The 22,864-nt window shown below is 41.8% G+C and overlaps 1 pseudogene; it reads left to right on the top strand.

Moving 5' to 3' along the window:
• The first annotated feature begins 8,523 nt into the window (after positions 1–8,523).
• LOC147440997 (uncharacterized) lies at positions 8,524–9,914 on the top strand (annotated as a pseudogene).
• Positions 9,915–22,864: the final 12,950 nt, after the last annotated feature.

The following is a 22,864-nucleotide window of genomic DNA, read 5'->3' as shown; positions in this document are numbered from 1 at the left end:
ATTTTACTTCAATGATTTGATTTTGTAACAGAGTCTTAAAACAAGGTGATCAAAATGTATTCAATTTCAAATATTTGCAATTACATACATTGGTTAATTGGTTACAAGTGGGCTATAGAATAGACAATTGGATACAATAGAGAACTGGGAAGCTTGATACAAGTGGGCTACAATAAGCTAGAATAGTTTTCTGCCAGGAGTTTTCCTGTCCCTAGGGGACTTCCTTAATGGGGTTGGTGCTTTTGCAGGAGATTTTCTTGTGGGCTCTTTGGCAGTGGGCTCTTTTATCCTGGGAGATTTTCTTTTTGAAAAGGGCTCTTTGGCAGGAGGGCTTGAAGGTTGCTTCCTCTTTCTCTTATCATCCATGTCTTCACTTTCCTTTTCCTGCTCACCACTCTCTTCTTCCTCTTCACTTCCCTTTTCCTCTTCTAGCTTTGCTTTCCCCTTTGCCTTTTCTAGCTTTGCTTTCCCCTTCTCTTCAACATCATCATCTTTAAATACCTCTTGCAGTTGTCCATTTTCTTCAATCATTTACTTGATAATCCTTGCTCTTGTCAACCATACATGGTTCTCACTATAGCACTCTCTGTTGATCTATACAAGGCAATAGAAAGCAAGTTTTAGGAACAATAAAATGAGAAAAAATATAGCTGGCAAATATGAAATATGCTATACTTCTATATCCTGATTGTCATTGCAGTATATGAAGTCCAAGAGGAGCTTGGCATTTGTCACTACCCTCCATCCACATGAATGGCTTTCAGACTGGATTGGAACCTGCAATTCATTACATGTATTTATGGGAAAAAATCTTTGAGGATAATCCATTGAAGTGAACAAATCATAAATAATTCCAACCTTCACAACTGAAAATTGGATTTCATTCAGCATCTTTGGCATGGGTGGACAATTCTCCAGTGTCTCTATAAATCTTGTAGCAACACTGTCCAAAATTCTTTATTAAAAGTATGTGCTTGTGGTTTACAAAATGTGTCTGCTGCTATACTTACAATTTTGCTTGACCATGTACTCCAGCAAGAGAATTGACAAAGTAGCATTTTCTTTTCACAATATCAATTGCAATTAAACTCCAATGTGAGCTATAAAAACAAGCCTCAGTTAGCCTTCTAACATGAATTAGTAAATTCTCTTCACAAGGTGTAGGTAGGAAACTTACCTCTCATGATAAGGAATCAAGAAAATTTCACAGATTTCCAAGTCCACATGAGTCAACCACTTTGTGAGCTCTCTAATGTTTGTCCTGAGAAAGTGGGAGATAGAAGGGTTTAAAAATTCCACCTTTTGTTGAAGGTCTGGCTCATATGTATGCATCATTAACCTGGTACAACATATTGTTATATAAAGAGTTCTTGCTATAAACAAAAATACAGAGGAAAACAACCTGAGGCATGTGATAAGGAGTGGAGAATTGATCTCCTTGGTCCAGTCCTTGAGAATTTCCAAGGTCTCAGAGTCAAGTGAATTGTAATCCACCCTAGGATCCTCCTCACTGAATAGAGTGACAACAAAACCAGTAGGATTGACACTCCTTAAGAGGGGTACTAGCTGAGGTTCCAACAGGTCAAGCTCCTTTCTCTCTGCAATTTCCTTGTCTTCCTTGGCTCTCTTTTTTCTTTCCTTTTCCTCTTCTTCAGTAATATCAACAACTCCTACTTCAGGCTCCTTGGACTTCCTCCATGGAGGAATGTTGAGAATATTGAATGCCTTAATATCATGCATAGGGACAGGCTCCAACATTTTTGAAAACCTGTATCTCAGCCTCCTGAGAGTGATCATGTCTTTGTCCATCAAAGTAACCCTATGGGCATGAGCTGCACAGATATAGGCATCTTGGAAAATCTCAATCATTAAGTCCTCAGAAGCCTCCTGGATACATGCCAATGCAGTTCTAGTCCACCTCATGTCAATCTTGTACTCCTCTGCAACTTGTCTGCATAGTCTCTGGAAGGGCAGTTTGGGAATTGCAAGATTGATGGCCTTTATGGCCTTCCTTATCTCTCTTAGACATTTGACCCCCTGCTTGAACTTTCTCTTTGTAAGGAGAGGCTTAAGCTGTAGCGGCTTGGAAGCTTTCCTCTGATGTGTAGTTTTCCTTTTGCTTGGTTTAGGGTCAGGTAGAGAAGAATCCTTCCTCTGAGATGTGCTCTTCTTTGTGCCAGCAGAGGTTGGTTTGCTAGGAGCTTTGGAAGTGGATGGTTGGTTTGGTAAAGTACCAGTTGAAGCTTTGCTAGGCTGAGGAACTTCTTCTTCATCTTTGGATAGAGGCTTATCAACCTTCCTTGCAGTCTTCTTGGTCCTTGCCATCTTCAAAAGGAATAGGAATGATTGCTTCACAACAAACAACAAACATTAGTAAAAAAAGTAAAAGATGTATATATAATTTTTACTATTACTTTCACAAAGCACAATAGAAAAGCCTCTGTCTACCGCTTGTCACCCCATGCGCGATAACAATAGCACTGGAAGCTTTCAGCGTCCAAGCGGCTCGCGCTCGGAGTGACAAGTGGTAGACAGAGGCAGATATTGCATGTGACATGGTAAACCCCTCCTTGTGGACATAGTGGCAAACATTGCATGTGGACATAGTGGCACACATTGCGGTACACATGGTAAACTCCTCCTTGTGGACATAGTGGCACACATTGCGGTGACACCCCGTACGCGAAATGACAAAGGGACCAATGTCTTCACACTCACGAAGATCGCGCACGGGGTGACGGTCAAAGCGCTAGAAGGATCGGGTTGTGGAAGCGCAAGAACCGGGGAAAACCTCGTTCAAAATGAGCTTGATTTGGGTTTTGAGGAGATTCATGGGCTTGTATAGGGCGTTATGCGCAAGTCCCTAGGCGCATACTAGCCGTTGGGCACACACTTCGAGGCGGAAACCGCTTTGCACACCCCCGGAGGCGGTGTTTTTGGCCATAAAAACAACCTACCCAACCCGCTTTTCCGCTTATTGTGCTTCACAAGGCTTCGAAATAAAGCCTCCAACCCTTGTATAGGGCTTTGCTCCTACCTAGGCACATACTAGCCGTTGGGCACACACTTCGAGGTGGCAACCTCTTTGCACACCCCTCGAGGCGGCATTTTTGGCCATAAAAACAACCTATCCAACCCGCTTTTCCGCTTATTGTGCTTCACAAGGCTTCTAAATAAAGCCTCCAACCCTCCAAGCGGCACCCCGCGACACCCCATGCGCGATTTTGGGAGTTGTCGACCTCTTCCTAGCAATTGGAAATCGCGTACCAAGTGTCACGCCGTGCGCGTATTTAGTGAGTGCCGACTTTCTCTTAACCCTCACAGCTCGCGTAGCAAGTGACAAACTTAGCATGTGACACAATTTGATGTAATTCTTTCTTGCTTGCTTAGATTTACAACTTGCATACTTGTTTATAAACCATTATTAGTTTTTTCCATTATGAAGGAAGGGTGGTTTATTTATATATTTTAGTCATAGAAGAAATTTACACACGATGTCATGTCTATTTCTTAATGTCTTGATGGACTTATCTTTTCTCTTTCTCAGACATTTGTGGATTGTCATAATGGATACAGAGGATATACAAGAGACCGCTGATGACAGGCTGATGTCTTTTCTTTACAAAGTTAATGAACTTACAAGATTCCAAAGTGTCAAAGATATTTTTAATGCTGCCTTTGATCTTCAAGCACTTGTGGATGGCTTCTCCACACAAATTAGTGACTTGAAAGAGATATATACAGCATTGACCAGAGATCACAGGCTTGACAATCTTGTTCATTTTGTTGATATATGCAAAGCAGGTAGCTTGTCAAGGACATGTATTGCAAAGAAGTGGTCAAGCCTTCATCCAGACTGGCAAAAGATCATAAAGCCTTGTAAATTTCATGGTAATATGCATTGCCAGTTGGTAGACTATGACCTTGGACTTATCATTTTCTTCAGTGTACTCCCAACACCAGAGGGCAAAGAGATTCCAAAGCAGATTTCTCAGGCTGAGGAGGACCAGGAGGAAGAGGAGATAGAGATGGAGTTCCATGAAGAGGAAGAGAAACTACAAAGCACTGAGATGTTGGACATTGCAAATTTAAAGCAGAAAACATCACTTAATTGGAGAATGTTGACATTGAGGATGAAGATGTTGATCCTTTGCATTGCACAACAACATTTCCCACATACAAAGTTAACAAAAAGGAATATGTTTTGCTGAATGACATTCAACATCTTTTTTATCTAAGGGAAGATTATGCTTTGGCAGTTTGGGCTGAGTGGGGATCTAATGACATAGGATTTATTGATTACTCACCTTGCCCCTTAGCAGTCTTGGACACAGAGGCAGAAAATTTTATTGACAGCTCAAGTGTTGGAAAGCATGTGTAGGACATTGTTTTGAGATATGAGCAACAGGGTGTACCTTCTGAAGAGGAGTTCAATGAGATCCAGAAAAGGCTTAAAATAGAGCATATGGGAGAGGAAAAGACCAGAGATTATGAAGTAAGGCCAACTAGATCCATTGATATATGGGAACCTGCCTTGTTTGAGGAGGATGAGTCTCCTAAGGTATGTTTATGACCATTTTGCTTTGTCTTATTAATGTGTTGAACAATTAACCAAGACATATTTTTGCAGATTGAAATACTAGACACAGACAAATTCCTTGGCAGGGGGAAGGGTTCCAGACCCTTAAATTTAGGAAGGAACCAGAGCTTGGGACACTTTATTGGGAAGCTCAACAAAGAAACTGTCATTATATTCCATAACAAGTTTACAAGAGAACCATTGCTGCCAATGCTTGCAATTAAAGCACTTGCAAAGGTTGTTGGTTCATATCAGCTTCCTCCAGGGTTAGAGAAGTTAATATTGGTGGAAAAGGAGGAAGTCATCAGAATTTTTGGATTCTTCCCTGGCCTTACTGGTTCTAGAGCTGGTTATTTTGCAACAATGGCATCCTATGTGCTTGCCCACTCTGGGGACCTCAAGAGACAAATGATAGGCTACAATAAGCAGAAGTTTCTGAAGTTTAGGGGTGAAGTTGATGTACCTTCATCAAAAGACTGACTTTGCTCAAACCTGTACTTTGGCCAACTTTCTACCTTGTCTCTCTCTTGTAGCTAGCCATTGTAAGAATTCTTCATTTGCAGATGAACTATTATATGAATTTTGTCTTTTCTGCTTGTTCCTGTGTAAGGCATTTGCTAAATCTGAGTTCAGTAGTGCTTTCTTTGTCATTTTTGATCTAGTTCTATGCCATATTTGTCTATAGAACCATTGGAAAACCTCAAGCAAGCTGTTTGCCTTCACTGCACCTCCCCCATGTCTTGTATGCTTGAAAAAATTGGTTCTTGCTTGATCATGGGATTTCTCCATGCCTTGTGTAGACCATATGGACAGGGAGCCCCATCTCTTTACAAACCAGGGAGTGTGATTGTAAATTATATGCTGGCAAAGTAAAAGTGTGTCAATAATTAGTAAGTATGAGATTAATCATATGCTGCCAAACTAAAAGTATGTACATATTAAAAAGGTAAGAAAATAAATAAAAAACTTACCATGTAATGTGTGAATTCCTGATCCCAAGCATCTTTCATTGCACTTCTTAAGTTATTGAGCACTTTCTTGAAATTTGGCAGATCATTTTTGCCCCAGGATGTCTTATCACAGTAGGAAAATACTTTGTCTAGTGATTCCCATACCTCTGCTTTTTTATTTCTTGATGTACCTTCAAGACCATGATCTTTGATGGCATTGTGGAGAGCTTTCCACTGGTTATACTTCACATTGGATGAACCCTTCTTGGCATTTACCTTTCCTAGTTTGCCATGAAACCCTAGGAAAGCTCTGGCCTTCACACCACCAACAGATACCTTTCTAGGCACATTGTTTCCATTTGAAGACCTCTTCAGGTCTGTTTCAATCTTAACCTTACCACTGTGAAGACCAATTTCTGATAAAACCCTTTCAATACATTTGATTGCAGCATCTCTAGCTGCTTTTGGCTGTAACTTCTAGGCAAACCCCACATATAGATGTACAATTTTCTCCACAATTCTGCAAAGAGCATGCAGAGTGCATATGTGGACATTAGCAAGTGGAATATTTAAAACTGCTTTGAAGTTTGGATCTTGAGTATGCCTATTGGGTGCTTTGTTCCAATTTGCAGGATTACATTCTTTTGCTGATGCCATACAATACAGACAAGGGCTCTTTGCCATAGCTCCTTTGGAGACATTGTACATACATTTAAGGGTTTTAAGGTCTCCTCCCATGTGCCATTCCACACTGTAACTTCCAAACCCTTCTACTACAAGCTCTTCCCCTAATTCTTGTGCATTAATGACTTCGGGTATTGTTGTTTGATGGAAAACCCAATCCAGAACATCAAAGTCTTCACTCTCTACTTCAAAAGCACCTAGCCACCATACATTCTTCTCCGATTGCACGCTGAAGTACTTGGTATCCTTCGATTTCAATGCTCTGTTCATTAAAGTTATGGAAATCCTCTCAATTTTTCTGTTCTTAACAATCTCGCATTCATCAAGCTTTATCACAAAACTGACAACACCATTTGCTTCTGTATGCTCCAGCTCATAGAATCTGATCATTTCCTTCTGAAGTTTCTTCAAGTTAAGGAAAACATTATTGAACTCGTCAAATTGAAGATCCCTCTTTTTACCATGATAGGTACCATGAATGTGGTGAGGCTCACCCAACATCTCCATTATCCTCTCATTGATCTTTTTCCTTGCCTGCTGCACAATGGATGGCTTTGGAAGCAAAGAGGACTTGACTTTACATTGCTTTAACCTTGACTTCATATTTCTGAACAGCTTGCTATAACCATCTCTGCTAATGCCTACCTTATCCATAGTATATTGCACATCCTCCTTGTCCAAGCAAGAGCTCTGCAAAAATCCCTCAATGCACTTCTCCTTTGCCTTTTTAAACTTCTTCTCTGTGAAAATCTTTTTGGCAACCTTGGGAGGTAAAACATCACAATAATGTTTAGCTACCATTTCCATGTTTGATGCAGAGTTTGGTTGTAGCAAAGTCCTAAATCAAAAGGTACAAAATTAACTGATTATTGATCTTGTCCAAATGACACCAGCAAAATAAACAAACAGTGATCAACTAAATTAAAGTTAACTGAATATTAATCATTTAATAAAGAACAATAGCATAATAACAACCTAACAAAAAGATTAACAACCTAACATAAGCATAATAATGTGGAGCAGAATCATAATACAACTTAACAAAGAAAAGTAACCTAAGCATATTAACAAAGAATAGTAGCAACTTAACAATATAAAATAAGCATATATACCTTGTTGCTCTGATTCTCCTGCTGCAACCTCCTCCACCACATCTCAAGGCTTCAATGTTCTTTAACTTCTTTTCTCTTTGTCTGTTTCCTAACATTGTATTCTTTCTTCTAGCTTGTTTGAGCTGAGTTTGTAGCTTTTTGTTGCTCTCTTTACATTCCTCAAGATGTTGTTTAAGAGTATTTATCATTTGTTTGGTCAAATGATCTTCTAACTTAAGAATATCTCTCTCTGTCGCAAGACTCTGTGTATAACCCAGCAACCCTCTTTGACCATCACCCACAAATTTTATCAAAGATGAACAATTTGAGAATGGGGGAGTGCTCTTTGTCATTGGGTCCACTAGATACAATCTTCCATCAGTCCATAGATCAATGTGTTTTTTTTAATCTTTCCGCATTGCTTCAAATATGGACAAGGACACCTCTGCACATTTGTTTCTCTTGCACGCTGGACAATATTCTTCATTTAGCTCAATGTGTAGATGGTATAAGCTTCTCTTCTCCATGGAAGTCTGTTAACAGTATTTGTCAGAGATAGTACTATAGGGAAAAGCTCTACAGATACAAGGAAGAAGACGACACAGAAAAGGTTTGTTTCAGCTTTTGGAAATTTTGAATTTTGGGCCAGAACTGACGTTTTCGTTAGTTTTGGAGGGAGTATTTTTTAGAATACTAAAGATCCTAGAAAGATTTGACAATGACATGTTTCGGCGGAGGTAAAAAGGACGCAAACTCACCTTTTTACAAAAATTTCACTATTTTTTAAATAAAGTATATATTCTCTCTCTACATATTCTTACAGGGCACAAAAGTGACCTCAAAATTCCCCTAATGGCAAATTGTTCACATTGAAGGATTATTTACTCACACTAAAACTAAGTAGTGCAATCACTCCACATGTACAAAATCAAAATAAGAATCACATGAAAAATTCATCACGATGAGAAAAGCATTAAGACTTTTAATACTTGTGAGATTTTTTACCAAGCTAGTCAAATATACATGCACTTTAAGCCTAAGGGGGGGAGTAGAAGAACAGATGAAGAAAAAGCTTAACAAAAAGTGGAAACAAACAGCAGTCTTTACAATTTTAAATGCTTATAGGCCCTTTGGTGTGGCCAGAGTACAGTCATTCCGTATGAAGAACACGGCCCCCCTTCAACTAGCAGCAAGTGCAGGTGCAGGTGCAGGTGCAGGTGACGTGCAGCTACTCATGGGCAGCTTCCATGCCGACCTTGCACAGCGGGTCGGGAAGCTGTGCAGCTGCAGGGAGGAAGCGCGCATCTCAATTGGCTGCTGGACGCTTGCGCCTACACGCTCTCCACCCACTCCGCTCTTGTCTCTGCTCTCAGGAATGCGCATGCGCCTCCACCGGCCAATCAGCGCGCCCATGAGATGCTGAGCTTGTTGTACACTTGCACCTCTCTCAAGAAGGTGACAGACGACGTGGACCGCGAGCTGGGCTCCCTTCACGCAGCGCTAATTCAGAGCGTCCGAGGAGTACAAACCTCCAGAGCAGGTCACCTGGCAGCAGCACGACGGCTATGACCGTGCTTAGATGGCCTTCAATCGCTCAGCAGTCCCCAATACAGGCCCATCAAAGAGGCTCTGGTTAAATATCGTCCTGCTAGGCTGCGTGTAGGTGAGCGTGACTGGCCCAGCCGGTCATGGCGCTTTTTGGGGGGGTAGCAAACATTTTAAAGATATCTACAAAATGCGCCACATCTTGTGCACAAGCACGCACGTAGTGCAGTGGTGAAGGCAATACTCCTGGGCCGCTAGGTCGGGTGTTCGAAACCTCGCGTAAGCTCCGCGTGTTGAATTTTTGGTCAACGGCCACCTAACGGCTAATTCGACCGACAATCGGCATGAGTTGCTTTGCCACGAGGCCTAGCAGGCCGAAATATAACCAAAGCCCATCAAAGAGGCGCAGGTGGCCTTGCTGCTCTAGCGGCCAAGCGCGAGCTGCTCACACCTGTAGCTAATTGTTGACGTGATACCGCAGCATAGCCCCTCCATCACGCCTTGGATGGCACCTTGTTCATATCTCTGCTAGTGCTGGCCTCCGCCATTGCAACCTTCGCCCCCGCCCCCCCCCCCCCCCCCGATCATCATCTGTCGCCATCCACAACGCCTGCAAGATCGTCGCCTCCAGCTGCAAAAGCGGCAGTAGCCTAGCGACGGTAACAATGTGGGGTGGGCCCCTGTGGCAACTCCAGCGTGACCTGAAGCAGGAGGACATGAGCGCTCTCTTTTTCTAGCTTCAAGGGCTGCACTCCGCCGTCACTTATATCTACGCCACCGTCTCTAGACCAGCTCATGCAGATCAGGCTACAGCTGCGGATCTGAGGCAGAGAATCGACAGCGTGCACAAGCGCTCGCAAGAAGCCCGAGCGTGTGTCACCGCGCTCCGCTCGCAATTGGCCTCCCTCTTCCAGGCCCTGGTGGCGCTCCGCCTCTCTCACCTCGCCCTTCCCTAAGAGACTGGCTGGACCCATGTCCTTTTTCAAAAGGTTCCGGCCTCCGCCTGTGAATGTAAATACATTCAATTGTACAATATGAGAGAATGTGACTAATGCAATCCTCAAAAGTTTTGTTCCCCGTATCATTCCAATTTCCACTCTCTCCCTCTGTCTCTGTCTCACTCTATGTGACTAAAGCAATCCTCAAGAAATTTGGGCTTCCCTTTCAATTCCAATTCTCTCTCTCTCTCTCTCTCTCTCTCTCTCTCTCTCTCTCTCTCTCACACACACACACACACACACACACACACACAATGTTGCTACTTGAGTCAGGTAGAGGCACCATGAACTTGCAATTCTAAAGCATCAAGCATAGTTATATGACCGAGTGGGTCTAAACCAACACCAACTATGCTCTCCTCCACACACGTGCAAGTTTTCCATCACACCCAACTCTTAGGATACATCGCGTGCTACACCACAAATATTTTTTAGCGAGAGCTTCCTTAACCCCCAACATGCGATTTAGGAGGGCATTGGGAATGCCTATCAGTAAAGATGGAGCATCATTACCTCTCCATAGGCCCCAATATCCATGACAATAACTTCGACTATCTATCACCCAACAAAGCGTGACTCCAATAAAGGATGCTATGGGAGATGTAAAGTGGGAGCATGGCATGGATGAGGAGATACACTTGATGCAAATCCTAGTTGGAATTTGGAAAGCTTGTGGCAAGCTTTCATGTGCCTTCCACCATCACATGTGCGTAGTGTTTAGCAAGAAGCATCCTAAGGTTGCATTGTCTAGTACAAAGGTAAGAGTACAAGGGTGGAATTGTGGCAACATCTGATGTGGCATATATGACTAAATACCTTGTTTTGAGACTTGGACATGCACATACAGGGGTGGGTTGTAATTCATTCTCACAACATTAGCTGCATATATCTGGTATAAATCCCATCGTTTCATGTTTGAAGATATAGATAATTTTTCATGCAACCAATCTAGTTTTCTCACTAAGTTCAATGTGTTCCTAATGTAAGTATAAGGTTGCTATAGCCCCACATGTTTTTTATTGTGCATACAATTAAGTACAAAAAAGTTGTATTTTTTGTATTTTGCATACCTATCACCGGTGTTTTCATGACTTCCTTTACCATATACATGTGGTAGTGATGTGTGTGAACACACTTAGGACCGCTGGGGTATTTTTGCGTCACTAGGAGGTTTTTTCTCCCACGCATTGTATATACGCCCATCATTCTAGGGCTATCTCTCTTTCCATTGCACACTAATTAATACACTCTCTGCTGTGTACCTTGAGCTTCCTTCGTCTTCTCCAAGCTGTGTGTATTTTCCTGCAACCCTAATTCCAACAATATGTATCAGAGCAGGTTGCGTCCTCCCCGGCTTAGTCGCCAGCAGCTCAAGCACACGCTTGCTTACTTTCTCCGATTTCTGTGAGCTTTGGCGAGCGTTCGCAGGTCGACAAAAATTTTGGGGGACCTCAAAGAGCCTAGTCTCCTCAAATTTTTTATTCGGGCTTATTTCAGTCTTCGTTTCCACTACAGGTAGTACTACACATGCTATTTCACCATTTGTGCATAATAGGTCCCTTACAGTCTTCTACAGTTTGTCTCTCTCTCACTCTATGTGACTAAAGCAATCCTCAAGAAATTTGGGCCTCCTTTTCAATTCCAATTCTCTCTCTCTCTCTCTCTCTCTCTCTCTCTCTCTCTCTCTCTCTCTCTCTCTCTCTCTCACACACACACACACACACACACACACACACAATGTTGCTTTTTAAGCTCTCAAACAATGTTGCTACTTGAGTCAGGTAGAGGCCGCATGAACTTGCAATTCTAAAGCATCAAGCATACTTATATGGCCTAGTGGGTCTAAACCAACACCACAACTATTCTCTCCTCCACACACGTGCAAGTTTTCAAAACCATACTAACTTCGTACAAAAGAATTTTAGAACTTGCATTGAAGGCGCCATCTAGTATCTATGCTCCCACCCAAATTTAACTTTGAGTACCTCTACTTCCCTCTCAAAATTGTCTTCCCTTTTTCATATTTTCATTAACTCTACATCGGTTCTAGTGCACACCATTCCTACCTCTCGAAGGCCTAACACTACAATTGACTATGTTACCATTTTTAATAGTTATACTACAAATGATCAATCGTGGATACCATCTAGAATAATTGTCAAGAGTTGGGTACTATTGCAAACGAGGAGGAAGAGGAGGCGACGCAATGATTTTGTGGATGCTTTCAAGGGTCAAGTTAAAGAGTTTAAAGTGTGTGCACAAAGAAAGCAGGTGAAAGAGATCCTCATATAACATGCTTTCTAGCACGAAGACTTAAGGTTGCAAACATCTCTTCCTAGTTTTCCACAACATGGACCCAACTCTATGGTATTTTGAGCATATATCTCATTCAGTGCATGTTTATTTTCGAAGGCTTATGGTTGATATCATGTTTGACATGCTGCAAATATTTATCCATTGAACAGGACAAACTGACAACCAATTGAGAGCATAGTTGGGATTTTTTATGCTTTCCATGCATACATTGGTGCAAAAATGTACGAGGAAGATCACACAAGGAGATTGTAGCAAATAATGGAATATTCTTTTATGATATGTCATATTTGGAACCCCAAATATCATTTGCCTAGGGTCGTGTGACTCATTTGCCACTTCCATCATTTGACAACAAGGATTGGTCTTTGCCAACGTCCCAAACAAGTGAAATCTTTAGAAATAGGTTGTTTCAGGATATACAAAAGTCCCTCAAGTATTCAATTACTACAAATATTGTGAGGCTCACTCTATTTATGCATATTCAAGTGTTTGTAGATTTCTTCTACAATGAGAAAATCAGAATTACCACAACAATGTTCATTTGCAAGTCCGCGAGACGTTTGGACTTCTTAGATGATAATTGGGATAGAAAACAATCGGAGGGCAAAATCTGTATTTTGCAAAAGACGTCAGTCATGCCAAGGGTAGGTTTAGGCAGGTCCAAGGGCCAGGACGGACATGCAGTCAAGGGGCTCTCTATGTTTAGCAAGCCAAGGGTCTATATAGAGCATGGCTAGATGGAGACTAGTATGTTCCAGTCCCCTCAGTGTCACATTGGTATCAAAGCTCAGTGGAAGGGAGAAGCTATGGATGAGGGAAGGAGAAGAAAGAGCATGGCTTTGCATGTGTATTCCCTCTTTCTCTCTCTATCTCTCTCTTGGTCTCTCGCCTATGCAATGCTATGCAGATTTTCTCTCTCTCTCTCTCTCTCTCTCTCTCTCTCTCTCTCTCTCTCTCTCTCTCTCTCTCTCTCTCTCTCTCTCTCTCTCTCTCTCTCTCTCTCTCTTGGAAGGAGGAGGAAGAGCGTGCTTGCATGCCATGCATGCTCAGTTGCAAAAGGATGTCGGGGTCGAGGCACACCACGTGTGGAGATTCTCTTGCTAGGCGGGGAGGCCGAAACCACAACGGAAAGATCACATACACGCAGGCACATTAAAAGTGCTAGAAGATGGGCTCATTGGGGTCGCGTGGCAACAGGGAGAAATTCTCGTTTCAATTGTGCTCGCTTTTGACCTCTGTACAGGGAGTTGCGTCAATTTTTGCATCCTACTTAAGCTCGTCATTGCCATGGCTCAATTTGAAGGTATTTTCATACCTTAGGCGCCCAAGGCCACTTGATGTGGCTTAAGGTACGTGCCCACCACTCAGAATACTTAGGGTTTGTGTACACAATAGGTGATTCCCAACCTGCCATTGAATGCAACAAGGCAGTGGGCTTTGGCACATTGGGAGCATGAGCTTTGAGCCGCATGCAAGGGCAATATGCAGGTAGCATAGCAGCACCCATGAGTTTGGAAAAAAAAAATTAAAAAGATTTGCGAGGCATGCAAGGCGTCTCATAGCAAAGGCATGTAGGGCAGGGGCGTCGGTAGTTTCTCACAAAGAGTAGCTAAAAGTACGCCAACGGTGATGGATTATACCGCTATAGATCGTTCAAGGTTGATTCTTTGTTGATTATTGACATGATTTTCCTCATGCATTGCGTGTGGATTATCCTATGAAGCAAGGTTTCTTTCTCTCTCTTTCAGAGTTCCCAAGAGGAGCACGGCTCCATACACTTACTTAGTCATAGACTTTTATTCACAAGTATCTCTTAGATTTATCCTCTTCCTACTCTCAAGAGGAGGGGGGAAGCAAGAAGCAAGGCTTCAGTTCCTAGGGCATGTCTCCTAGGCAGGTTTCCTAACATTCATGGCTTGTGGTACATGCAAGGCATGTAAGGTCTCTCTCTCATTGGCACGGTGCAAAAAATTTATGGGGTCACAAGGATCTTTTTTTCAGTACACTTCATTCGTGTTTTATGACAATATGGCCAGTGGGTACGACTCACTCATCAGCTTGAGAAGCCGATAGGGGTTTCTCTATGTCGTACTCTGGATTTGCGTTTTTGCTAGGACATGGTTCCTAGGCAAATTTTTACAAAGGTTACATCAATCAAGACAAATCTAGATGGTCAAGGACAACCGTAATCAAGCCAAGCAAGTATGATGTAACATTTAATGGCGTAGTAACTTGTGTGTAGCGGAAAATAGCATGAACATAGTGAGCATTTCATTAGAACAGATTCCTAATGAGAATAACAAGAGTGCTTGGGTGGAGATAGCAACAAAAAGCATAACACCTAGTTAGATATCATGAACAATACTTCAAAAGAGAGAGAAATTAATCTATTGACAACAGTTGAGGACCGGATTTACATGGAGCCGGTCCCCCCTCTAAAAGGCTTTGTATTATAGGCTTCTCCCATCAAGAGAGACATTTTACAAAACAATTCTTTGTGTTCCTTCAATACTAGCTAGTGCAATGAAGATAGAAGCTTCAAGCACTAAGAAAAACACTTATAAAACACAATATCAATTCCCTCACGGTCTCAGACCCAAGACCTCACACACCTTTGAAGATGGTGAGAGCTAGCGGGGTATGAGAGTAGATTGAGAGGAAGAAGGAGTAGTCTTACGAGAAAGTTGTACATCTCCTCACATATCACTCATATTAGCATAGCATAGCTTACTAATTAGCATGGTAGAGGAGATGAGCATACATTGAATCTTGGCTCTTGGTGTGCATCACAAAGCCAAGAATTGTTGGTGCAGACCTCCCTTCTCACAAGCTTGGAGTAGGTGATAAGCTTTCCATTAAAGCTTGAGAAGGAGATAGAGAGAGAGACAGAGAGAGAGAGAGAGAGAGCCTTCTTGCTTCACATATGAGGTTGTGTGTGAGTGTGTGTGATAATGACCTGAGAAAATCAGTCCCCCTCTCTCTCTCTTGGTAGACCCCTCATGCTATTTTCTCTTGCTGACACCCCATTGGACCTCTCCAGGCTTAGCCGATAGGATTTCAGGAGCATAAGTGATAGCCTTCTGAAATGTGACCCCTTTTCCCCTTTTGTGAGAGCTTTAGGTAATTAATTAATGCAACTAAACACTCATTGGACCCCTTTGTGTCCTGGCCCAATAGGAATAAGGCAAGCCATTGGGCTGTTGAATGCTCATTGGACCCCTTGGGAGACTGTCCAATAGTCTTCGAGAGCTTAATTATTATTGGTTCTTTTATTAAGTGTTTTTAAATTAATTAAACTATATTTACTCTAGCCTATTTCTCATTGGTCCACCTCCATGGCCATCCAATAGGATTTGAGTACACCTTATGGGCATCTAGGTTAGGGAGTTGACATGTGTCCCTCATTCCCTTTGTGTAGAGGAGTCTTGTGAGTGTGTGTGTGTGTGTGTATGTGTGTGTGAGTTTATCTCTCATCCCCTACTTGCAAGGCTCGCCCCCTCCTTTGTAGGATTCATGAAGACTTTTGTACACACATATAAAGAATCCAATCTTCCTAAGTTTAACCATTGGACACAACCTTTGATTTTTGGAACCTTAGCATCTTGGAAGTCTTAATGGGCTGAACCTTAGGGTTTTTAAAGCCCATTGTTTCACCTTGCTCTTTTGGAGATGGCCCCCCCTTTTGGATCCCTATTTTCCCTCCTTTGGATCCCTACTATGGTCGGTCTGCCAGCTTAACCAATATTCTAGCTTTTTCTCCCCTGGCACTTCCCCATATTAAATAATCAATTTAACATGAGAAAATCATTTAGGAGAATTAGATATTAGTTATTATCACATTACCTCTCTCTTGAAATCATAGTCTTCCTCGACTATGGGGTAGACAACATAAAGCCTATTTATTGTCCTTTTTATAGCGGGTAGAGGATCCCTATATCACCCTATGACATTGTTCTAGAATGGATGACTAGTCCATTTGGTGCTTGAGAGCCTAAGCTGCCGCAAGCATATCTACACATTAGTCCTGTTAATCATGCATAGTGGAGTGACAAGCTCTACCAGGTGTTTGGGAGACGTCATCTCCGCAAACTTGATCTAAGCATGCATACTACTTCACATTTGTGCACAATAAAGAAAAAGAGAGTCTTATAAGACAAAAACTTTTTTCATTTTAAACATTTGTACATTTGCTTACTCTAGGTAAGCATTGACAAGGTTTAGGTTATCCTTTAGTTGTATGCCTTGCATCCATCTAGCATCTTCTAAAGGATAATTCTTAAACTTAATAAGATATCATCGAATAGTCTTACCGCCTCTTAGTACCTTGTCTTCATGTCAGAGAATGGACTCGGACTACAGCACCTCTTCTTGGTCCTCGATCTCCGGTGGGTCTTCAATAGTTGGTTCTTGAGGTGACTCTCCTTTGTAAGGCTTTCGTAGGCTCACATGGAAAGCATTATGAATGAGACAATGGCTGGGAAACTTGAGCTGATAGGCCATCTCATTGATTGGCCTAAGAATCTGGAAGGGACCATAGTACCTTTTTGCTAACTTAGCATAGTACTTTTGGTGTCCTGTAGGATTCTTGTCCGTCGTGTGCCTTAATTAAGCCTTGGGAAATTTGAGTAAGACCCAATCATTTTCTTTAAAGGCTTGGGCTCTTCTATGCTTATCAGCAGCAATCTTTTGCCTTTGTTGTGAGATAGAGATAGCATCCTTAATATTTTGGAAAGATTCTTGTAGGTCTCGGCTATACTCATCTGCAGCGAAGATCTTCCCGTGTACTTTAAGTGGCAAGGGATTTTTTGATCTTCCCTCAATTACTCAAAAGGTGCTTTTCCCGTGGAAGTATGTACAGTGTTATTGTAGGCATACTCCACTAAGGGTAGGTACTTCTCCCATTGGGACCTTTGATCTACTTCCATTACATAGGCTTTCAGTAGATCAAGAATGGTTAGGTTAGCTATTTCACTTTGGCCATCCGTTTGCGGGTGATAGGCCAAAGATAAGTTTAGCCTTGTCCCTAAATTCTCAAAGCGACCCTTTCAAAAATTACTGGTCATTCTAGGATCACTATCCGACACTATGAACATTGGCAAGCCATGGTACTTGAAGATTTGTGATATGAAGAGGGATACCATTTGATGGGCTTTGATAGTCTTTTTGACAAGTATAAAATAAGCTTGTTTACTGAACCTGTCTACTATCGTCCATATTCTCGTATTCCCATGGATAGACTTAGGCAATCCAAAGATAAAATCCATAGATATGCTCTCCCATGGTGAGTTAGGGATTGGCAAAGGTTGAAGCAATCTAGGTTTCTTCCCTCTATCAAACTTCATCTTTTGGCATACCACACATTTAGAAACATACTCTTGTACGTTTGCTTTCATGGTAGGCCAATAGAAATATGTTTCAATCCCTTTTAGGGTAGACTGAATCCCTCTATGCCCCACATAAGGAGGAGCATGAGATTCATACATTACTTTTTCACGTAGTGAGCTAGTAATGCATAGTCTATTTCCGTAGAGAAGATAACCATCTTGTAAAGTAAATGGTTCTTCTTTCTTCCCTAGTGAAAGGGCTGAAATCACATCTCTAAAATTGGGATCAATAGCATACTCATCTATCATAGAAGATAGATCATTGTGAGTTGCTCTGGAAACCGCATTCACTCTTGACCGTCTTGAGAGTGCATCGGCCACTTGATTATGCTTGCCAGCAATGTGAGCAATATGAAATGAAATTCTTAAAGGAAATTTTCCCACCTTATTTGTTTGTCAGAGAGCTTGGTCTGTGTCATGAAGTACTTAAGGCTTTGGTGATCCGTTTGTAGAATGAAAGGAGTCCCCAATAAATAGTGCTTCCATGAGTCTTAAGGCATGTAGACTGAGAGGATTTCCTTTTCATATATGCCTAGAGATTTCTCAACAGGGTCGAGCCTTCAACTTTCATAGGCTATGGTGTGCCCTTCTTGCAAAAAAATAGCTCCAAGGCAATCACCACAAGCGTCACATTGGACCTCAAATGGCTTTGAGAGATCCAGCAGTGTAAGCACAGGTTGAGAGATAAGCTTTTCTTTAATTTTTCGAAAGCATTGTTCTCCTTGGCAGACCATGTATACCTAACGTTTTTCTTTGTTAGGTCATGTAATGGTCTTGTGATTTGTGAGAACTTTTCTATGAAGCGTCTATAGTTTGCACACATACCTATAAAGCTTCTTAGTTCATGAAATTCCTTTGTAAAGGCCATCCTTTTATTACCTCTAACTTTGATGGATCCATTTGGATGCCATCTTAAGAGATAATGTGACCTAAATACTGAATCTCTTATAAGAAAAACTCACTTTTCTTTTGATTTACAGAAACTTTATTCTCTCTTAAGATTTGAAATATTACCTGGAGGTGTTGCTTGTGTTCATCTAGTGGATTAGAGTAGATGATAATATCATCAAAGAACACTCCAGTAAAGGTTCGATGAGGCCTAAATAGCTTCTCCATCAAGTGGTTGAATGTGGATCGTGCATTGGTCAAGCCAAAAGCCATGACAATGTAAAATGCGGTCTTTACAATATCTTGATCAACTATCCTTATTTGATGGTAGCCACTTTTTAGGTCCTTGCCCCTTGAAAGCACCATCTGTGGGTAGGACATCTCCCATCTCGTAAGCTTGTATGCCTAGCTTGGTGGCCAACTCTCTGGATCTGAAATTATGAGTAGAACCAAGGTCAAAGAGAATAAAAGCATCATGTTCTCTTACCTTTTCCCAAGCATGGCATAGAGGAGATCCTTTGTGGTGATCTTCCTCTTCTTGGATTTTGACCAAGGTAGCTCTAGGAGGCTCATTGAGGGTGTTCTTTTGAGGACAAGCGTGGTACACATGCCCTTGCTCGCCGCACTTGAAACATTGGTTATCCTTGTGATAACGCTCAAGCTCTTCAGGAGAGAGAGTTTGTTTTTGCCTTTGTAAACTCCCTTCTCCTTAGCTTTGTTGGAATTGCCCTTAGGATACCTTTGGACATTGTCCTTCCCCTTAAGCTCATTGGAATCCTTGTTTTTTGTGGTCTTAGAATTTCTCTTAGCCCCTGTTTGGGAATTGATTCGAGAAGCCACCATAGTATGGTGTATAATCAGGATATGGTGCGTGGCCTTTGGGAGTTGACATACTCCACCATTTCTTCACTTAAGCCTGCACAAAATTGTTGCTTTTGCGCTCCAAAATCCATCCTTTTAAAGACATGGCTTTGAGATGTAAATCCCAAAACTTGTCTACATATTTGTGAATGGATTTGTAGGGAGAGAGCTTAAAGCTTCGCCATTCGGTGAGTACTTTGTCTTTTGCATCAGTGGCCAAAAACTGCTTCATAATGGAAGCTCTTAAAGCTTTCCATGTTCATGGAGCTTCACCATTTTCCCGTAAGCTAGACCACCATTGCCTGCCGGATTTTTGAAAGTGCATAGCTACATGGCATAGCTTAGAGGACTCCCTGAAGCCCTCATCTCCAACCGCCGCATCGAATTGTTGGATGAAGGCCAAGACTTTGTCTGTAGCACCTTCTTTAGAAGATGAAGAATTCAAGGAAGATGGAGAAGAGGGTGACCTGTTTCTCGCCTTTTTCTTGCCTTGTTCTTCTTTGTCTGCACCATCACTTTCATAAGAGGAAGAAGATGGAGAAGATGGAGAAGAGGGTGTCCTCTTTCTTGCCTTTTTCTTCTCTTGCTTTTTGTCATCCCTTTAAATTATGGTGTGGAGAAGTGTGCGATGGTCTTCTCGGTTTTGGAGGTGATGGAGAGTGTTTAACCCGCCGTCTTCGTGGATCCATCTCTGTTGAAGTGGCAGGAGACTCACTTCTTTCTGGTTCCTTCGGTGGGGGCTCTTAAATTCTCCTTTGGGAAGGAGATGCATCATCAAGAAGAAAATTTTTGAGCCCTTCGTATGGATCCTCTTCTTCTTCTTGAATCGGAGAGACGCCTCTTTTGGAAGTCTCACAAGGAGGCTTCCTAGGTACTCTCTTGTCATGGTGGGGAGTTTGGAGAATTCCATGAGCACGAAGCTTCCGTTGCACTTTACTTTGGAGGGATGGATTGCCCATGGCTTGTTGAAACCTAGAAACAAGGTAATTAACAAGCATAGGGGCATCATTAATAGAATGCTCATTAGCAAAACCAAAGTTATCAATATTAATTTCACTCTCTTTACTATTGTCAACCATTCTAACAATGTTTAGGTGTACTTTGGCACTTCAAGCCCTAGTTGCTACTCTTCTTTACCCCTTTAGAAAAAGCACTCACACTGTACCCGTGGCTTGAATACAATTAACTACAAGGAATAGAAGAGAGGGTCGTTCAACACCAAAACAGCACTGGCTCCTGTCAAGCTTCTAGGAGTCCACTATTAAGACCATAGCTCTCAACGGTGATGCCCCGTTATCTGCAAGAAGGTAGGCGCACTGCAAGGCTGAAAAATTCCTATTCTACTTACTCAATTGCAACTAATAATACCAACCATTTATAGCCAGCTTGAGGACCTCCCTTCTTGAGCAAGAAAAGAAAAACCTTGTGCTCTGATACCAATGTAACATTTAATGGCCTAGTAACTTGTGTGTAGTGGAAAATAGCATGAACATAATGAGCATTTCATTAGAATAGATTCCTAATGAGAATAACAAGAGTGCTTGGGTGGAGAGAGAAACAAAAAGCATAACACCTAGTTAGATAGCATGAACAATACTTCAAAAGAGAGGGAAATTAAGCTATTGACAACAGTTGAGGACCGGATTTACATGGAGCTAGTCCCCCCTCCAAAATCCTTTGTATTATAGGTTTCTCCCATCAAGAGAGACATTTTACAATACAATTCTTTATGTTCCTTCAATACTAGCTAGTGCAATGAAGATGGAAGCTTGAAGCACTAAGCAAAACACTTATAAAACACAACATCAATTCCCTCACGGTCTTAGACCCAAGACCTCACACACCTTCGAAGATGGTGAGAGCTAGCGGGGTATGAGAGTAGATTGAGAGGAAGAAGGAGTAGTCTTACAAGAAAGATGTACATCTCCTCACATAATCACTCATATTAGCATAGCATAGATTAGTAATTAGCATGGTAGAGGAGATGAGCATGCATTGAAGCTTGGCTCTTGGTTGGATTTGCATCACAAAGCCAAGAGTTGTTAGTGTAGGCCTCCCTTCTCACAAGCTTGGAGTAGGTGATAAGCTTTCCATTAAAGCTTGAGAAGGAGAGAGAGAGAGAGAGAGAGAGAGAGAGAGAGAGAGAGAGAGAGAGAGAGAGTCTTCTTGCTTCACACATGAGCTTGTGTGTGATTGTGTGTGATAATGACCTAAGAAAATCAGCCCCCTCTCTCTCTTGGTCGACCCCGCATGCTATTTCCTCTTGCTGACACCCCATTGGACCTCTCCATGCTTAGCCAATAGGATTTCAGGAGCATAAGTGATAGCCTTCTGACATATGTCCCCCTTTTCCCTTTGGTGAGAGATTTAGGTAATTAATAAATGCAACTAAACTCTCATTGGACCCCTTTGACTCCTGGCCAATAGGAATCAGGCAAGCCATTGGGCTGCTGAATGCGCATTGGACCCCTTGGTAAATTGTCCAATAGTCTTCTAGAGAGCTTAATTCTTATTGGTTCTTTTATTAACTGTCTTTAAATTAATTAAACTAGATTTGTTACTCTAGCCTAATTCTCATTGGTCCACCTCCATATCATCCAATAGGTTTGAGTACACCTTGTGGGCATCTGGGCCAAGGAGTTGACATGTTTCCCTCATTCCCTTTGTGTAAAGGAGGCTTTTGAGTGAGTGTGTGTGTGTGTGTGTGTGTGTGCGTGTGTGCGTGTGTGCGTGTCTGTGTCTGTGTGTGTGTGTGTGTGTGAGTGAGTGAGTTTCTCTCTCATCCCCTACTTGCAAGGCTCTCGCCCTCCTTTGTAGGATTCATGAAGACTTTTGTACACACACACACAAAGCATCCAATTTTCCTAAGCTTAACCATTGGACACAACTTTTGATTTTTGGAACCTTAGCATTTTGGAAGTCTTAATGGGCTGAACCTTAGGGTCTTTAAAGCCCAATGTTGCACCTTGCTCTTTTGCAAATGGCCCCCCCTGTTGGATCCCTATTTTCCCTCCTTTCGATCCCTATTGTGGCCAGTCTGCCAGCTTAACCAATATTCTAGCTTTTTCTCCCCTGGCACTTCCCCATATTAAATGATCAGTTTAACAAGAGAAAATCATTTAGGAGAATTAGATATTAGTTATTATGACATATGAGGTACATAATTTGTAAGAAATTTTATTTTATTTTTTTCTTCTCCATACGTGGTATAATTTGATAAGGTCAATTATTAGTGAATGCTCGACACGGTCAACTTTCTTTTGCTATGCCATTGTAAATTGGCAACATTGGTTGAAACTATGTAATTCTCTCAATTGAAAAATGTATGTCATCAGCACAGGGTTGATCTAGATGGGAACCCTTGCCCTTCAAATTTCCAAGTTTTTATGAAATTATTGGCATTTTAGAGAAGTTCTTTCAAGGGTAGCTCACAATTTCACCCGTAAATAAAGGTGAAATGTCCCAAAACATGGGAGTAAAAAGCAACCCTGATTCAAAACAAATGTGAAAGGAAAAAAGAGGATGACAAATTATAAAATAGAGAAAGATCTAGAGTAAGGATTATCGA

This window comes from Adiantum capillus-veneris, chromosome 15 (genome assembly GCF_014529385.1).
Source record: "Adiantum capillus-veneris isolate H3 chromosome 15, ASM1452938v2, whole genome shotgun sequence".
In the NCBI taxonomy this organism is placed as follows: domain Eukaryota; kingdom Viridiplantae; phylum Streptophyta; class Polypodiopsida; order Polypodiales; family Pteridaceae; genus Adiantum; species Adiantum capillus-veneris.
This window is presented reverse-complemented; position numbering and strand designations above follow the sequence as displayed.